Raw genomic sequence first — 16,308 nt, 5'->3', positions numbered from 1 at the left:
GGCTGCCCACAATAGTGGGTAGGCTGCCATAACAGTGTGTAGGCCGCCATAACAGTGGGTAGGTTTCCCATAATAATGGGTAGGCTGCCATGACAGTCGGTAGGCTGCCCATAATAGTGGGTAGGCCGCCATAACAGTGGGTAGGCTGCCCATAAGTGGGTAGGCTGCCATAACAGTGGGTAGGCTGCCCATAACAGTGGGTAGGCTGCCATAACAGTGGGTAGGCTGCCCATAATAGTGGGCAGGCCGCCATAACAGTGGGTAGGCTGCCCATAATAGTGGGTAGGCTGCCATAACAGTGGGTAGGCTGCCCATAACAGTGGGTAGACTGCCATAACAGTGGGTAGGCTGCCCATAACAGTGGGTAGGCTGCCCATAATAGTGGGTAGGCTGCCATAACAGTGGGTAGGCTGCCCATAACAGTGGGTAGACTGCCATAACAGTGGGTAGGCTGCCGATAACAGTGGGTAGGCTGCCCATAACAGTGGGCAGGCTGCCCATAACAGTGGGTAGACTGCCATAACAGTGGGTAAGCTGCCCATAACAGTGGGTAGACTGCCATAACAGTGGGTAGGCTGCCCATAACAGTGGGTAGACTGCCATAACAGTGGGTAGACTGCCATAACAGTGGGTAGACTGCCATAACAGTGGGTAGGCCGCCATAACAGTGGGTAGACTGCCATAACAGTGGGTAGACTGCCATAACAGTGGGTAGACTGCCATAACAGTGGGTAGGCCGCCATAACAGTGGGTAGGCCGCCATAACAGTGGGTAGACTGCCACAAATTGGGTAGGCTGCCATTACAGTGGGTAGGCCGCCATAACAGTGGGTAGGCCGCCATAACAGTGGGTAGACTGCCATAACAGTGGGTAGGCTGCCCATAACAGTGGGTAGGCCGCCATAACAGTGGGTAGGCTGCCCATAACAGTGGGTAGGCCGCCATAACAGTGGGTAGACTGCCATAACAGTGGGTAGACTGCCATAACAGTGGGTAGACTGCCATAACAGTGGGTAGACTGCCATAACAGTGGGTAGACTGCCATAACAGTGGGTAGACTGTCATAACAGTGGGTAGGCCGCCATAACAGTGGGTAGACTGCCATAACAGTGGGTAGACTGCCATAACAGTGGGTAGACTGCCATAACAGTGGGTAGACTGCCATAACAGTGGGTAGGCTGCCATAACAGTGGGTAGGCTGCCCATAACAGTGGGTAGGCTGCCCATAACAGTGGGTAGGCTGCCCATAGCAGTGGGTAGGCTGCTGTGTATGTCTTATAGTCAGTCAAAATATGTTAAGTAAAAAGACACAAGTGGAACTAATACGACATTTATATGGTGGCAACGTTTCGCTCTCCAGGAACTTTGTCAAACCGTTGCCACAATAAAAACATCGCATTAGTTGAACATCTGTCAGTTTACCTAACATACTGTCGGTAATTGTACCAACATAGTTGAGAAATTTTGATGAGGTCAAAGAAAAAGACCCACAATAACGGTGTCCGTCTGGAACATCCACTGAGAACCTTCCTGTGTGTTCCAGCTGGAAGGACGAAAATGATGGCGACTTAGGGATGTTATATGTGTGTGTTTGGAGGTCATAAAACACACGCGCAACACCTGCGAGTGTGTTTGGTGAAGGTGTTACTCAGAGCAGTGATTCTTTATTCATTTCAGTACAGAGATGATGAAGACAGTTGAAGATGATGTAATCAATCCCTCGGCCTTGATAGCAAGAGTTCAGCACCTTAACCTTGATAGACGGTGTTTAGTACCTTAACCTTGATAGAAGGTGTTCAGTACCTTAACCTTGATAGACGGTGTTTAGTACCTTAACCTTGATAGACGGTGTTCAGTACCTTAACCTTGATAGAAGGCGTTCAGCACCTTAACCTTGATAGAAGGTGATCAGCACCTTAACCTTGATAGAAGGTGTTCAGTACCTTAACCTTGATAGAAGGTGTTCAGTACCTTAACCTTGATAGAAGGTGTTCAGTACCTTAACCTTGATAGAAGGTGTTCAGTACCTTAACCTTGATAGAAGGTCTTCAGCACCTTAACCTTGATAGAAGGTGTTCAGTACCTTAACCTTGATAGAAGGTGTTCAGTACCTTAACCTTGATAGAAGGCGTTCAGTACCTTAACCTTGATAGAAGGTGTTCAGTACCTTAACCATGATAGAAGGTGTTCAGCACCTCAACCTTGATAGAAGGTGTTCAGTACCTTAACCTTGATAGAAGGTGTTCAGTACCTTAACCTTGATAGAAGGTGTTCAGCACCTTAACCTTGATAGAAGGTGTTCAGTACCTTAACCTTGATAGAAGGTGTTCAGTACCTTAACCTTGATAGAAGGTGTTCAGTACCTTAACCTTGATAGAAGGTGTTCAGTACCTTAACCTTGATAGAAGGTGTTCAGTACCTTAACCATGATAGAAGGTGTTCAGCACCTCAACCTTGATAGAAGGTGTTCAGTACCTTAACCTTGATAGAAGGTGTTCAGTACCTTAACCTTGATAGAAGGTGTTCAGCACCTTAACCTTGATAGAAGGTGTTCAGTACCTTAACCTTGATAGAAGGTGTTCAGTACCTTAACCTTGATAGAAGGTGTTCAGTACCTTAACCTTGATAGAAGGTGTTCAGTACCTTAACCTTGATAGAAGGTGTTCAGTACCTTAACCTTGATAGAAGGTGTTCAGTACCTTAACCTTGATAGAAGGTGTTCAGTACCTTAACCTTGATGAAGGGATGAAGGATATTGTTAGCCGTCTGGATGACATCATGAGAGGTAATGGGAGCAATCCTATTATCTGTCTCAGTGCTGGAGGCAACGATGTTGGCAGACGTAGGAGTGAGGACCTGATTAGCAGGTATAGGTCAGCAATAGAGATAATTAGGAAGAAGGGTGGGAAACCTGTCATATGTAGCATTTTGCCAAGGAGAGGAGTTGGAAATGAATGGTTGTCCAGAGCAATTGGTGTCAATTGCTGGCTGGACAAATACTGTAAGGAAAATGCGGTAACATTCATTGACAACTGGGACCTCTTCTATGGCAGAAATGACATGTATGCCAGGGATGGGGTTCACTTGTCTAGGTGTGGGGTGGGAGCACTGGCCAACGCAGTGGAGGGAGCTGTTAGGTCTTTAAACTAGGAATAGTTAGTGGTATGGGTCTCTGCGGGAAAACTGTGAAGTCTCAGGGTAGTAATATGAGTACTAGGAGAACTAGTAATAGGCAAAATGAGGTGGATATCGGAAGGCCAGTGGCACTAATTGACAAGGACAGTAATAGGTTTAGTGGAATAACAGAAAGGAGCAGGAATGATAAAGAGAAAGGAGGGTCCTTAAGTATATATTACACAAATAGTCGCAGTGCTAGGAATAAGATGGACGAGTTGAGACTAGTTGCTAGTGCAGGTAACATAGATGTATTTGCCATTACTGAGACGTGGTTTAATTCAAAAAGTCGGGACATGCCTGCAGAATGTCACATTCAGGGTTTCAAATTGTTCCAAGTAGATAGAAGTATCGGGAAGGGGGGTGGGGTGGCATTGTATGTCCGAGATCGCTTGAACTGTTGCATTAAAACGGGTATTAAGTCTGAAGTAACACATACAGAGTCTGTTTGGATAGAATTTTCAGAGGGGCATGAAAAATTAACTTTAGGTGTGATATACCGTCCCCCAAATTTAGATAGGGACCAGGGAAGACTACTATGGAAGGAAATTGTTAGGGCCACAAGGCACGATAATGTAGTAATTCTAGAACATAAGAACATAAGAACATAAGAAAGGAGGAACACTGCAGGAGGCCTGCTGGCCCATACTAGGCAGGTCCTTTACAATTCATCCCACTAACAAAACATTTGCCCTACCCAATTTTCAATGCCACCCAAGAAATAAGCTCTGATGTGAAAGTCCCACTCAAATCCAACCCATCCCACTCATGTACTTATCCAACCTAGATTTGAAACTACCCAAAGTCCCAGCCTCAATAACCCAACTAGGTAGACTGTTCCACTCATCAACTACCCTATTTCCAAACCAATACTTTCCGATGTCCTTTCTAAATCTAAACTTATCTAATTTAAATCCATTACTGCGCGTTCTCTCTTGGAGAGACATCCTCAAGACCTTATTAATATCCCCTTTATTAATACCTATCTTCCACTTATACACTTCGATCAGGTCTCCTCTCATTCTTCGTCTAACAAGTGAATGTAACTTAAGAGTCTTCAATCTTTCTTCATAAGGAAGATTTCTGATGCTATGTATTAATTTAGTCATCCTACGCTGAATGTTTTCTAACGAATTTATGTCCATTTTGTAATACGGAGACCAGAACTGAGCTGCATAATCAAGGTGAGGCCTTACTAATGATGTATAAAGCTGCAGTATGACCTCTGGACTTCTGTTGCTTACACTTCTTGATATAAATCCCAGTAATCTATTTGCCTTATTACGTACGCTTAGGCATTGCTGTCTTGGTTTAAGGTTGCTGCTCACCATAACCCCCAAGTCCTTTTCGTAATCTGTATGGCTAAGTTCTACATCATTTAATTTATAAGTACTAGGGTTATGGGCACTCCCAAGCTTCAGAACCTTGCATTTATCTACATTGAACTGCATCTGCCACTTTTCTGACCAAGAATAGAGTTTGTTTAAATCCTCCTGAAGTTCCCTAACATCTACGTTTGAATCAATTATCCTACCTATCTTTGTGTCATCGGCGAATTTGCTCATATCACTAGTAATTCCCTCATCAAGATCATTGATATATATTATAAATAACAACGGGCCCAAGACTGATCCCTGTGGAACGCCACTTGTTACAGATCCCCACTCGGATTTAACCCCATTTATGGACACTCTCTGCTTCCTGTCAGTGAGCCATGACTCGATCCACGAGAGCACTTTTCCCCCAATGCCATGAGCTGCCACTTTCTTTAACAGTCTATGGTGCGGAACTCTATCAAAAGCCTTACTAAAATCTAAGTAAATAATATCAAATTCTTTATTGTGGTCAACAGCCTCAAAAGCTTTACTGAAGAAAGTTAATAAATTAGTTAGACAAGACCGGCCTCTTGTGAATCCATGCTGAGTATCATTAATCAAGCTATGCTTATCGAGATGGCTTCTTATAATCTCAGCTATAATTGACTCTAGTAATTTGCCTACAATTGAGGTCAGGCTTATTGGGCGGTAATTTGACGGTAACGACTTGTCCCCTGTTTTAAAAATAGGAGTTACATTAGCCATCTTCCACATATCAGACACTACACCTGTTTGAAGAGATAAATTAAAAATATTAGTTAATGGTTCACAGAGTTCCATTTTGCATTCCTTAAGAACCCTTGAAAAAACCTCATCAGGACCCGGCGACTTATTTTGCTTCAGTCTGTCTATCTGCCTCACAACCATCTCACTAGTGACTGTGATGTTACATAATTTATCTTCTTCTAGCCCACTGTAAAAATTAATTACTGGAATATTGTTAGTGTCTTCCTGTGTAAAAACTGAGAGAAAATAATTATTTAAAATCAAGCACATTTCATTCTCATTGTCAGTAAGGTGCCCATAGTTATTTTTAAGGGGACCTATCTTATCTCTAACTTTTGTTCTATAGACCTGGAAAAAACTTTTTGGGTTAGTTTTAGAATCCCTAGCAACTTTAATTTCATAGTCCCTTTTAGCTTTTCTTATCCCCTTTTTAATGTCCCTCTTAATGTCAATATACTGATTCATAAGATGACCCTCACCTCTTTTGATACGCCTATAAATTCCTTTCTTATGCCCTAGTAGATATTTGAGCCTATTATTCATCCATTTTGGGTCATTTCTATTTGATCTAATTTCTTTATATGGGATAAACGCTCTTTGAGCAGCATGTATAGTGTTCAGAAAACTGTCATATTGATAGCTCTCTTCGTTACCCCAGTCAACAGATGATAAGTGTTCTCTAAGCCCATCGTAATCTGCTAAGCGAAAATCTGGGACTGTTACTGAGTTATCGCTACTATCGTACTTCCATTCAATGCTAAATGTAATTGACTTGTGGTCGCTAGCACCCAGTTCCTCTGAAATTTCTAAATTATTAACAAGGGATTCATTGTTTGCCATAACTAAGTCAAGCAGGTTATTTCCCCTTGTAGGTTCTGTCACAAACTGCTTCAAAAAACAATCCTGAAATACTTCTAAGAAGTCGTACGATTCTAAATTCCCAGTCAAGAAATTCCAATCAACATGACTAAAGTTAAAGTCTCCTAGAATTACTACATTATCGTGCCTTGTGGCCTTAACAATTTCCTCCCATAGTAGTTTCCCTTGGTCCCTATCTAAGTTAGGGGGACGGTATATCACTCCTAAAATCAGTTTTTCATGCCCCTCTGAAAATTCTATCCAAACAGACTCTGTATGTGTTACTTCAGACTTAATACCCGTTTTTATGCAACAGTTCAAGCGATCTCGGACATACAATGCCACCCCACCCCCCCTCCCAATACTTCTATCTTCTTGGAACAATTTAAAACCCTGAATATGACATTCCGCAGGCATGTCCCGACTTTTTGAATTAAACCACGTCTCAGTTAAGGCAAATACATCAATGTTACCTACACTAGCAACTAATCTCAACTCGTCCATCTTATTCCTAGCACTACGGCAATTAGCATAATAAACATTGAAAGACTCTCCTTTCTCTTTACCCTTCCTGCTCATTTCTATTTTCCTACTAAACCTATTACTGTCCTTATCACCCAAGGTCCCTGGCTTTTCAATATCTATCTCGTTCTTATTATTACTAGTTTCCCTAGAACTCGTAATATTACTACACTGGGACTTCACTGTTTTCCTGCCAAAACCCATACCACTAACTATTCCTAGTTTAAAGTCCTAACTGCTCCCTCCACTGCAGTTGCCAGTGCTTCCACCCCACACCTAGATAAGTGAACCCCATCCCTAGCATACATGTCATTTCTGCCATAGAAGAGGTCCCAGTTGTCAATGAATGTTACCGCATTTTCCTTACAGTATTTGTCCAGCCAGCAATTGACACCAATTGCCCTGGACAACCATTCACTTCCAACTCCCCTCCTTGGCAAAATACCACATATGAGAGGGTTCCCACCCTTACTTCTAATTATTTCTATTGCTGACCTATACCTGCTAATCAGGTCCTCACTCCTACGTCTGCCAACATCGTTGCCTCCAGCACTGAGACAGATAATAGGATTGCTCCCATTACCTCTCATGATGTCATCCAGACGGCTAACAATATCCTCCATCCCAGCCCCAGGAAAGCAAACTCTCTGTCTCCTACTCCTGTCCTTCAAGCAGAACGCCCTATCCATATACCTAACTTGGCTATCCCCAACAACAACAATATTCTTACCTTCCTTAATGTCTTTCGTCGTGTCGTTCCCAGTAGTCAACTCACATTCGTCGGGTAGCACTGAGAATGTATTGGATGTTTCCACAACAGTTTCCACGGCAGTCTCTTTCTTCTTCATCGTTTCTACCTTTCCATTCGTCTTCTTAATCGTCAACTTCTTTCCCTGCTGTCCAGCCACTGACCAGTTTCCCTTCTTGACCTGAGGACTCAAAACAGGAGGACTACGAATCTTCTTGTTTTCCTCGGTCAATCGCCTAATTTCCAAATTCGCCAACCTCAATTCTTCCTTAAGCTGTTGGTAAAGTTGCTCGATGGAGGGCATCTTGCTTCAATTCTAGAGAGCGCGCAAACAGGTCTTCACAGAGCCAAGTACACGTCAACACTGCGCAAATGCCAACTCAATCAGGAGCTACTGCGCAGCACGTCCGCACGGCCCAATAGCGATTGGAATTTCTTGACTGGGAATTTAGAATCATACGACTTCTTAGAAGTAGTTCAGGATTGTTTTCTGAAGCAGTTTGTGACAGAACCTACAAGGGGTAATAACCTGCTGCTCAAAGAACATTTATCCCTTATAAAGAAATTAGATCAAATAGAAATGACCCAAAATGGATGAATAATAGGCTGAAATATCTACTAGGGCATAAGAAAGGAATTTATAGGCGTATCAGAAGAGGCGAGGGTCATCTTATGAATCAGTATATTGACACTAAGAGGGACATTAAAAAGGGGATAAGAAAAGCTAAAAGGGACTATGAAATTAAAGTTGCTAGGGACTCTAAAACTAACCCAAAAAGTTTTTTCCAGGTATATAGAACAAAAGTCAGAGATAAGATAGGTCCCCTTAAAAATAACTATGGGCATCTTACTGACAAAGAGAATGAAATGTGCTCGATTTTAAATAATTATTTTCTCTCGGTTTTTACACAGGAAGACACTAGTAGTGTTCCGGTAATTAATTTTTATAGTGGGCCAGAAGAAGATAAATTATGTAACATCATAGTCACTAGTGAAATGGTTGTGAAGCAGATAGACCGACTGAAGCAAAATAAGTCACCGGGTCCTGATGAGGTTTTTTCAAGGGTTCTAAAGGAATGCAAAATGGAAGTCTGTGAACCATTAACTAATATTTTTAATTTATCTCTTCAAACAGGTGTAGTGTCTGATATGTGGAAGATGGCTAATGTAATTCCTATTTTTAAAACAGGGGACAAGTCGTTACCGTCAAATTACCTCCCAATAAGCCTGACCTCAATTGTAGGCAAATTACTAGAGTCAATTATAGCTCAAATTATAAGAAGCCATCTCGATAAGCATAGCTTGATTAATGATACTCAGCATGGATTCACAAGAGGCCGGTCTTGTCTAACTAATTTATTAACTTTTTTCAGTAAAGCTTTTGAGGCTGTTGACCACGATAAAGAATTTGATATTATTTACTTAGATTTTAGTAAGGCATTTGATAGAGTTCCGCACCAAAGACTGTTGAAGAAAGTAGCAGCTCATGGCATTGGGGGAAGAGTGCTCTCGTGGATCGAATCATGGCTCACTGACAGGAAGCAGAGAGTGTCCATAAATGGGGTTAAATCCGAGTGGGGATCAGTAACAAGTGGCGTTCCACAGGGATCAGTCTTGGGCCCGTTGTTGTTTATAATATATATCAATGATCTTGATGAAGGAATTACTAGTGATATGAGCAAATTCGCCGATGACACGAAGATAGGTAGGATAATTGATTCAAACGTAGATGTTAGGGAACTTCAGGAGGATTTAGACAAACTCTACTCTTGGTCAGAAAAGTGGCAGATGCAGTTCAATGTAGATAAATGCAAGGTTCTGAAGCTCGGAAGTGTCCATAACCCTAGCACTTATAAGTTAAATAATGTAGAACTTAGCCATACAGATTGCGAAAAGGACTTGGGGGTTATGGTAAGCAGCAACCTTAAACCAAGACAGCAATGCCTAAGCGTACGTAATAAGGCAAATAGATTACTGGGATTTATATCAAGAAGTGTAAGCAACAGAAGTCCAGAGGTCATACTGCAGCTTTATACATCATTAGTAAGGCCTCACCTAGATTATGCAGCTCAATTCTGGTCTCCATATTACAGAATGGACATAAATTCGTTAGAAAACATTCAGCGTAGGATGACTAAATTAATACATAGCATTAGAAATCTTCCTTATGAAGAAAGATTGAAGACTCTTAAGTTACATTCACTTGTTAGACGAAGAATGAGGGGAGACCTGATCGAAGTGTATAAGTGGAAGATAGGTATTAATAAAGGGGATATTAACAAGGTCTTGAGGATATCTCTCCAAGAGAGAACCCGCAGTAATGGATTTAAATTAGATAAGTTTAGATTTAGAAAGGACATAGGAAAGTATTGGTTTGGAAATAGGGTAGTTGATGAGTGGAACAGTCTACCTAGTTGGGTTATTGAGGCTAGGACTTTGGGTAGTTTCAAATTTAGGTTGGATAAGTACATGAGTGGGAGGGGTTGGATTTGAGTGGGACCTGCACATCAGAGCTTATTTCTTGGGTAGCATTGAAAATTGGGTTGGTCAAATGTTTGTTAGTGGGATGAATTGTAAAGGACCTGCCTAGTATGGGCCAACAGGCCTGCTGCAGTGTTCCTCCTTTCTTATGTTCTTATGTTCTTATGTTCTAAGGTGTTCAGTACCTTAACCATGATAGAAGGTGTTCAGCACCTTAATCTTGATAGAAGGTGTTCAGTACCTTAACCTTGATAAAAGGTGTTCAGTACCTTAACCTTGATAGAAGGTGTTCAGCACCTTAACCTTGATAGAAGGTATTCAGTACCTTAACCTTGATAGAAGGTGTTCAGTACGTTAACCTTGATAGAAGGTGTTCAGTACCTTAACCATGATAGAAGGTGTTCAGCACCTTAACCTTGATAGAAGGTGTTCAGTACCTTAACCTTGATAGGTGTTCAGTACCTTAACCTTGATAGAAGGTGTTCAGCACCTTAACCTTGATAGAAGGTGTTCAGTACCTTAACCTTGATAGAAGGTGTTCAGTACCTTAACCTTGATAGAAGGTGTTCAATACCTTAACCTTGATAGAAGGTGTTCAGCACCTTAACCTTGATAGAAGGTGTTCAGTACCTTAACCTTGATAGAAGGTGTTCAGTACCTTAACCTTGATAGAAGGTGTACAATACCTTAACCTTGATAGAAGGTGTTCAGCACCTTAAGCTTGATAGAAGGTGTTCAGTACCTTAACCTTGATAGAAGGTGTTCAGTACCTTAACCTTGATGGAAGGAGTTCAACACCTTAACCTTGATAGAAGGTGTTCAGTACCTTAACCTTGATAGAAGGTGTTCAGTACCTTAACCTTGATAGAAGGAGTTCAACACCTTAACCTTGATAGAAGGTATTCAGTACCTTAACCTTGATAGAAGGTGTTCAGTACCTTAACCTTGATAGAAGGAGTTCAACACCTTAACCTTGATAGAAGGTGTTCAGTACCTTAACCTTGATAGAAGGCGTTCAGTAACTTAACCTTGATAGAAGGTGTTCAGTACCTTAACCTTGATAGAAGGTGTTCAGTACCTTAACCTTGATAGAAGGAGTTCAACACCTTAACCTTGATAGAAGGTGTTCAGTACCTTAACCTTGATAGAAGGCGTTCTGTACCTTAACCTTGATAGAAGGTGTTCAGTAACTTAACCTTGATAGAAGGTGTTCAGTACCTTAACCTTGATAGAAGGTGTTCAGTACCTTAACCTTGATAGAAGGTGTTCAGCACCTTAACCTTGATAGAAGGAGTTCAACACCTTAACCTTGATAGAAAGTGTTCAGTACCTTAACCTTGATAGAAGGTGTTCAGTACCTTAACCTTGATAGAAGGCGTTCAGTACCTTAACCTTGATAGAAGGTGTTCAGTACCTTAACCATGATAGAAGGTGTTCAGCAGATTAACCTTGATAGAAGGTGTTCAGTACCTTAACCTTGATAGAAGGTGTTCAGTACCTTAACCTTGATAGAAGGTGTTCAGCACCTTAACCTTGATAGAAGGTGTTCAGTACCTTAACCTTGATAGAAGGTGTTCAGTACCTTAACCTTGATAGAAGGTGTTCAGTACCTTAACCTTGATAGAAGGTGTTCAGTACCTTAACCTTGATTGAAGGTGTTCAGTACCTTAACCTTGATAGAAGGTGTTCAGTACCTTAACCTTGATAGAAGGTGTTCAGTACCTTAACCTTGATAGGTGTTCAATACCTTAACCTTGATAGAAGGTGTTCAGTACCTTAACCTTGATAAAAGGCGTTCAGTACCTTAACCTTGATAGAAGGTGTTCAGTACCTTAACCTTGATAGAAGGTGTTCAGTACCTTAACCTTGATAGAAGGTGTTCAATACCTTAACCTTAATAGAAGGTGTTCAGCACCTTAACCTTGATAGAAGGTGTTCAACACCTTAACCTTGACAGAAGGTGTTCAGTACCTTAACCTTGATAGAAGGTGTTCAGTACCTTAACCTTGATAGAAGGCGTTCAGTACCTTAACCTTGATAGAAGGTGTTCAGTACCTTAACCTTGATAGAAGGTGTTCAGTACCTTAACCTTGATAGAAGGAGTACAACACCTTAACCTTGATAGAAGGTGTTCAGTACCTTAACCTTGATAGAAGGTGTTCAGCACCTTAACCTTGATAGAAGGTGTTCAACACCTTAACCTTGACAGAAGGTGTTCAGTACCTTAACCTTGACAGAAGGTGTTCAGTACCTTAACCTTGATAGAAGGCGTTCAGTACCTTAACCTTGATAGAAGGTGTTCAGTACCTTAACCTTGATAGAAGGTGTTCAGTACCTTAACCTTGATAGAAGGTGTTCAGTACCTTAACCTTGATAGAAGGTGTTCAGTACCTTAACCTTGATAGAAGGTGTTCAGTACCTTAACCTTGATAGAAGGAGTTCAACACCTTAACCTTGATAGAAGGTGTTCAGTACCTTAACCTTGATAGAAGGTGTTCAGTACCTTAACCTTGATAGAAGGTGTTCAGTACCTTAACCTTGATAGAAGGTGTTCAGCACCTTAACCTTGATAGAAGGTGTTCAGTACCTTAACCTTGATAGAAGGTGTTCAGTACCTTAACCTTGATAGAAGGTGTTCAGCACCTTAACCTTGATAGAAGGTGTTCAGTACCTTAACCTTGATAGAAGGCGTTCAGCACCTTAACGTTGATAGAAGGTGTTCAACACCTTAACCTTGATAGAAGGTGTTCAGTACCTTAACCTTGATAGAAGGTGTTCAGTACCTTAACCTTGATAGAAGGCGTTCAGTACCTTAACCTTGATAGAAGGTGTTCAGTACCTTAACCTTGATAGAAGGTGTTCAGTACCTTAACCTTGATAGAAGGTGTTCAGTACCTTAACCTTGATAGGTGTACAGCACCTTAACCTTGATAGAAGGAGTTCAACACCTTAATTTTGATAGAAGGTGTTCAGTACCTTAACCTTGATAGAAGGTGTTCAGTACCTTAACCTTGATAGAAGGTGTTCAGTACCTTAACCTTGATAGAAGGAGTTCAACACCTTAACCTTGATAGAAGGTGTTCAGTACCTTAACCTTGATAGAAGGTGTTCAGTACATTAACCTTGATAGAAGGTGTTCAGTACCTTAACCTTGATAGAAGGCGTTCAGTACCTTAACCTTGATAGAAGGCGTTCAGTACCTTAACCTTGATAGAAGGCGTTCAGTACCTTAACCTTGATAGAAGGCGTTCAGCACCTTAACCTTGATAGAAGGCGTTCAGTAACTTAACCTTGATAGGTGTTCAGCACCTTAACCTTGATAGAAGGTGTTCAGTACCTTAACCTTGATAGAAGGTGTTCAGTACCTTAACCTTGATAGAAGGTGTTCAGTACCTTAACCTTGATAGAAGGTGTTCAGTACCTTAACCTTGATAGAAGGTGTTCAGTACCTTAACCTTGATAGAAGGTGTTCAGTACCTTAACCTTGATAGAAGGTGTTCAGTACCTTAACCTTGATAGAAGGTGTTCAGTACCTTAACCTTGATAGAAGGTGTTCAGTACCTTAACCTTGATAGAAGGTGTTCAGTACCTTAACCTTGATAGAAGGTGTTCAGTACCTTAACCTTGATAGAAGGCGTTCAGTACCTTAACCTTGATAGAAGGTGTTCAGTACCTTAACCTTGATAGAAGGTGTTCAGTACCTTAACCTTGATAGAAGGTGTTCAGTACCTTAACCTTGATAGAAGGTGTTCAGTACCTTAACCTTGATAGAAGGTGTTCAGTACCTTAACCTTGATAGAAGGTGTTCAGTACCTTAACCTTGATAGAAGGTGTTCAGCACCTTAACCTTGATAGAAGGTTTTCAGTACCTTAACCTTGATAGAAGGCGTTCAGTACCTTAACCTTGATAGAAGGTGTTCAGTACCTTAACCTTGATAGAAGGTGTTCAGTACCTTAACCTTGATAGAAGGTGTTCAGTACCTTAACCTTGATAGAAGGTGTTCAGTACCTTAACCTTGATAGAAGGTGTTCAGTACCTTAACCTTGATAGAAGGTGTTCAGTACCTTAACCTTGATAGAAGGTGTTCAGTATCTTAACCTTGATAGAAGGTGTTCAGTACCTTAACCTTGATAGAAGGTGTTCAGCACCTTAACCTTAATAGAAGGTGCTCAGTACCTTAACCTTGATAGAAGGCGTTCAGTACTTTAACCTTGATAGAAGGTGTTCAATACCTTAACCTTGATAGAAGGAGTTCAGCACCTTAACCTTGATAGAAGGTGTTCAGCACCTTAACCTTGATAGAAGGTGTTCAGTACCTTAACCTTGATAGAAGGTGTTCAGTACCTTAACCTTGATAGAAGGTGTTCAGTACCTTAACCTTGATAGAAGGTGTTCAGTACCTTAACCTTGATAGAAGGTGTTCAGTACCTTAACCTTGATAGAAGGTGTTCAGTACCTTAACCTTGATAGAAGGTGTTCAGTATCTTAACCTTGATAGAAGGTGTTCAGTGCCTTAACCTTGATAGAAGGTGTTCAGTACCTTAACCTTGATAGAAGGTGTTCAGTACCTTAACCTTGATAGAAGGTGTTCAGTACCTTAACCTTGATAGAAGGTGTTCAGTACCTTAACCTTGATAGAAGGTGTTCAGTACCTTAACCTTGATAGAAGGTGTTCAGCACCTTAACCTTGATAGAAGGTGTTCAGTACCTTAACCTTGATAGAAGGTGTTCAGTACCTTAACCTTGATAGAAGGTGTTCAGTACCTTAACCTGGAAAGAAGGTATTCGGTGCCTTAACCTTGATTAATCAAGATCAGACACAGGAGGATGGACACAGGAGGATGGACACAGGAGGATGGACACAGGAGGATGGACACAGGACGATGGACACAGGACGATGGACACAGGACGATGGACACAGGAGGATGGACACAGGAGGATGGACACAAGAGGATGGACACAGGAGGATGGACACAGGAGGATGGACACAGGAGGATGGACACAGGAGGATGGACACAGGAGGATGGACACAGGAGGATGGACACAGAAGGATGGACACAGGAGGATGGACACAGGAGGATGGACACAGGAGGATGGACAACGGAGGATGGACACAGGAGGATGGACAAAGGAGGATGGACACAGGAGGATGGACACAGGACGGGAGCTAGAGAACAGGTGCAGCAGTTGAAGGTGAAACATGGAGAGAATGGAATATTTTTTATGAGTATGGAGAAGACCAGTCAGCGAACACAACAGGGTTGGTACCACTACACTCCGGTATATTCCCTTTTTTGCCTCCATGGATAAAGTTTTTGTCTCCACAGATGCCTCAGCACACCACCCACCTTCTTTTCCCTGTTATGATGTGGTCCTGGTATATAATGTTGTCCTGGTATATAATGTTGTCCTGGTATATAATGTTGTCCTGGTATATAATGTTGTCCTGGTATATAATGTTGTCCTGGTATATAATGTTGTCCTGGTATATAATGTTGTCCTGGTAAATAATCTTGTCCTGGTATATAATGTTGTCCTGGTATATAATGTTGTCCTGGTATATAATGTTGTCCTGGTATATAATGTTGTCCTGGTATATAATGTTGTCCTGGTATATAATGTTGTCCTGGTATATAATATTGTCCAGGTATATAATGTCCTGGTATATAATGTTGTCCTGGTACATAATGTTGTCCTGGTATATAATGTTGTCCTGGTATATAATGTTGTCCTGGTAAATAATCTTGTCCTGGTATATAATGTTGTCCTGGTATATAATGTTGTCCTGGTATATAATGTTGTCCTGGTATATAATGTTGTCCTGGTATATAATGTTGTCCTGGTATATAATGTTGTCCTGGTATATAATGTTGTCCTGGTATATAATGTTGTCCTGGTATATAATGTTGTCCTGGTATATAATGTTGTCCTGGTATATAATGTTGTCCTGGTATATAATGTTGTCCTGGTATATAATGTTGTCCTGGTATATAATGTTGTCCTGGTATATAATGTTGTCCTGGTATATAATGTTGTCCAGGTATATAATGTTGTCCTGGTATATAATGTTGTCCTGGTATATAATGTTGTCCTGGTATATAATGTTGTCCTGGTATATAATGTTGTCCTGGTATATAATGTTGTCCTGGTATATAATGTTGTCCTGGTAAATAATCTTGTCCTGGTATATAATGTTGTCCTGGTATATAATGTTGTCCTGGTATATAATGTTGTCCTGGTATATAATGTTGTCCTGGTATATAATGTTGTCCTGGTATATAATGTTGTCCTGGTATATAATTTTGTCCTGGTATATAATGTTGTCCTGGTATATAATGTTGTCCTGGTATATAATGTTGTCCTGGTATATAATGTTGTCCTGGTATATAATGTTGTCCTGGTATATAATGTTGTCCTGGTATA

The sequence above is a fragment of the Cherax quadricarinatus genome, chromosome 1 (assembly GCF_038502225.1).
Source record: "Cherax quadricarinatus isolate ZL_2023a chromosome 1, ASM3850222v1, whole genome shotgun sequence".
Taxonomy (NCBI): Eukaryota; Metazoa; Arthropoda; class Malacostraca; order Decapoda; family Parastacidae; genus Cherax; species Cherax quadricarinatus.
The sequence above is the reverse complement of the archived record's forward strand: the minus strand, read 5'-3'. Positions refer to the sequence as shown.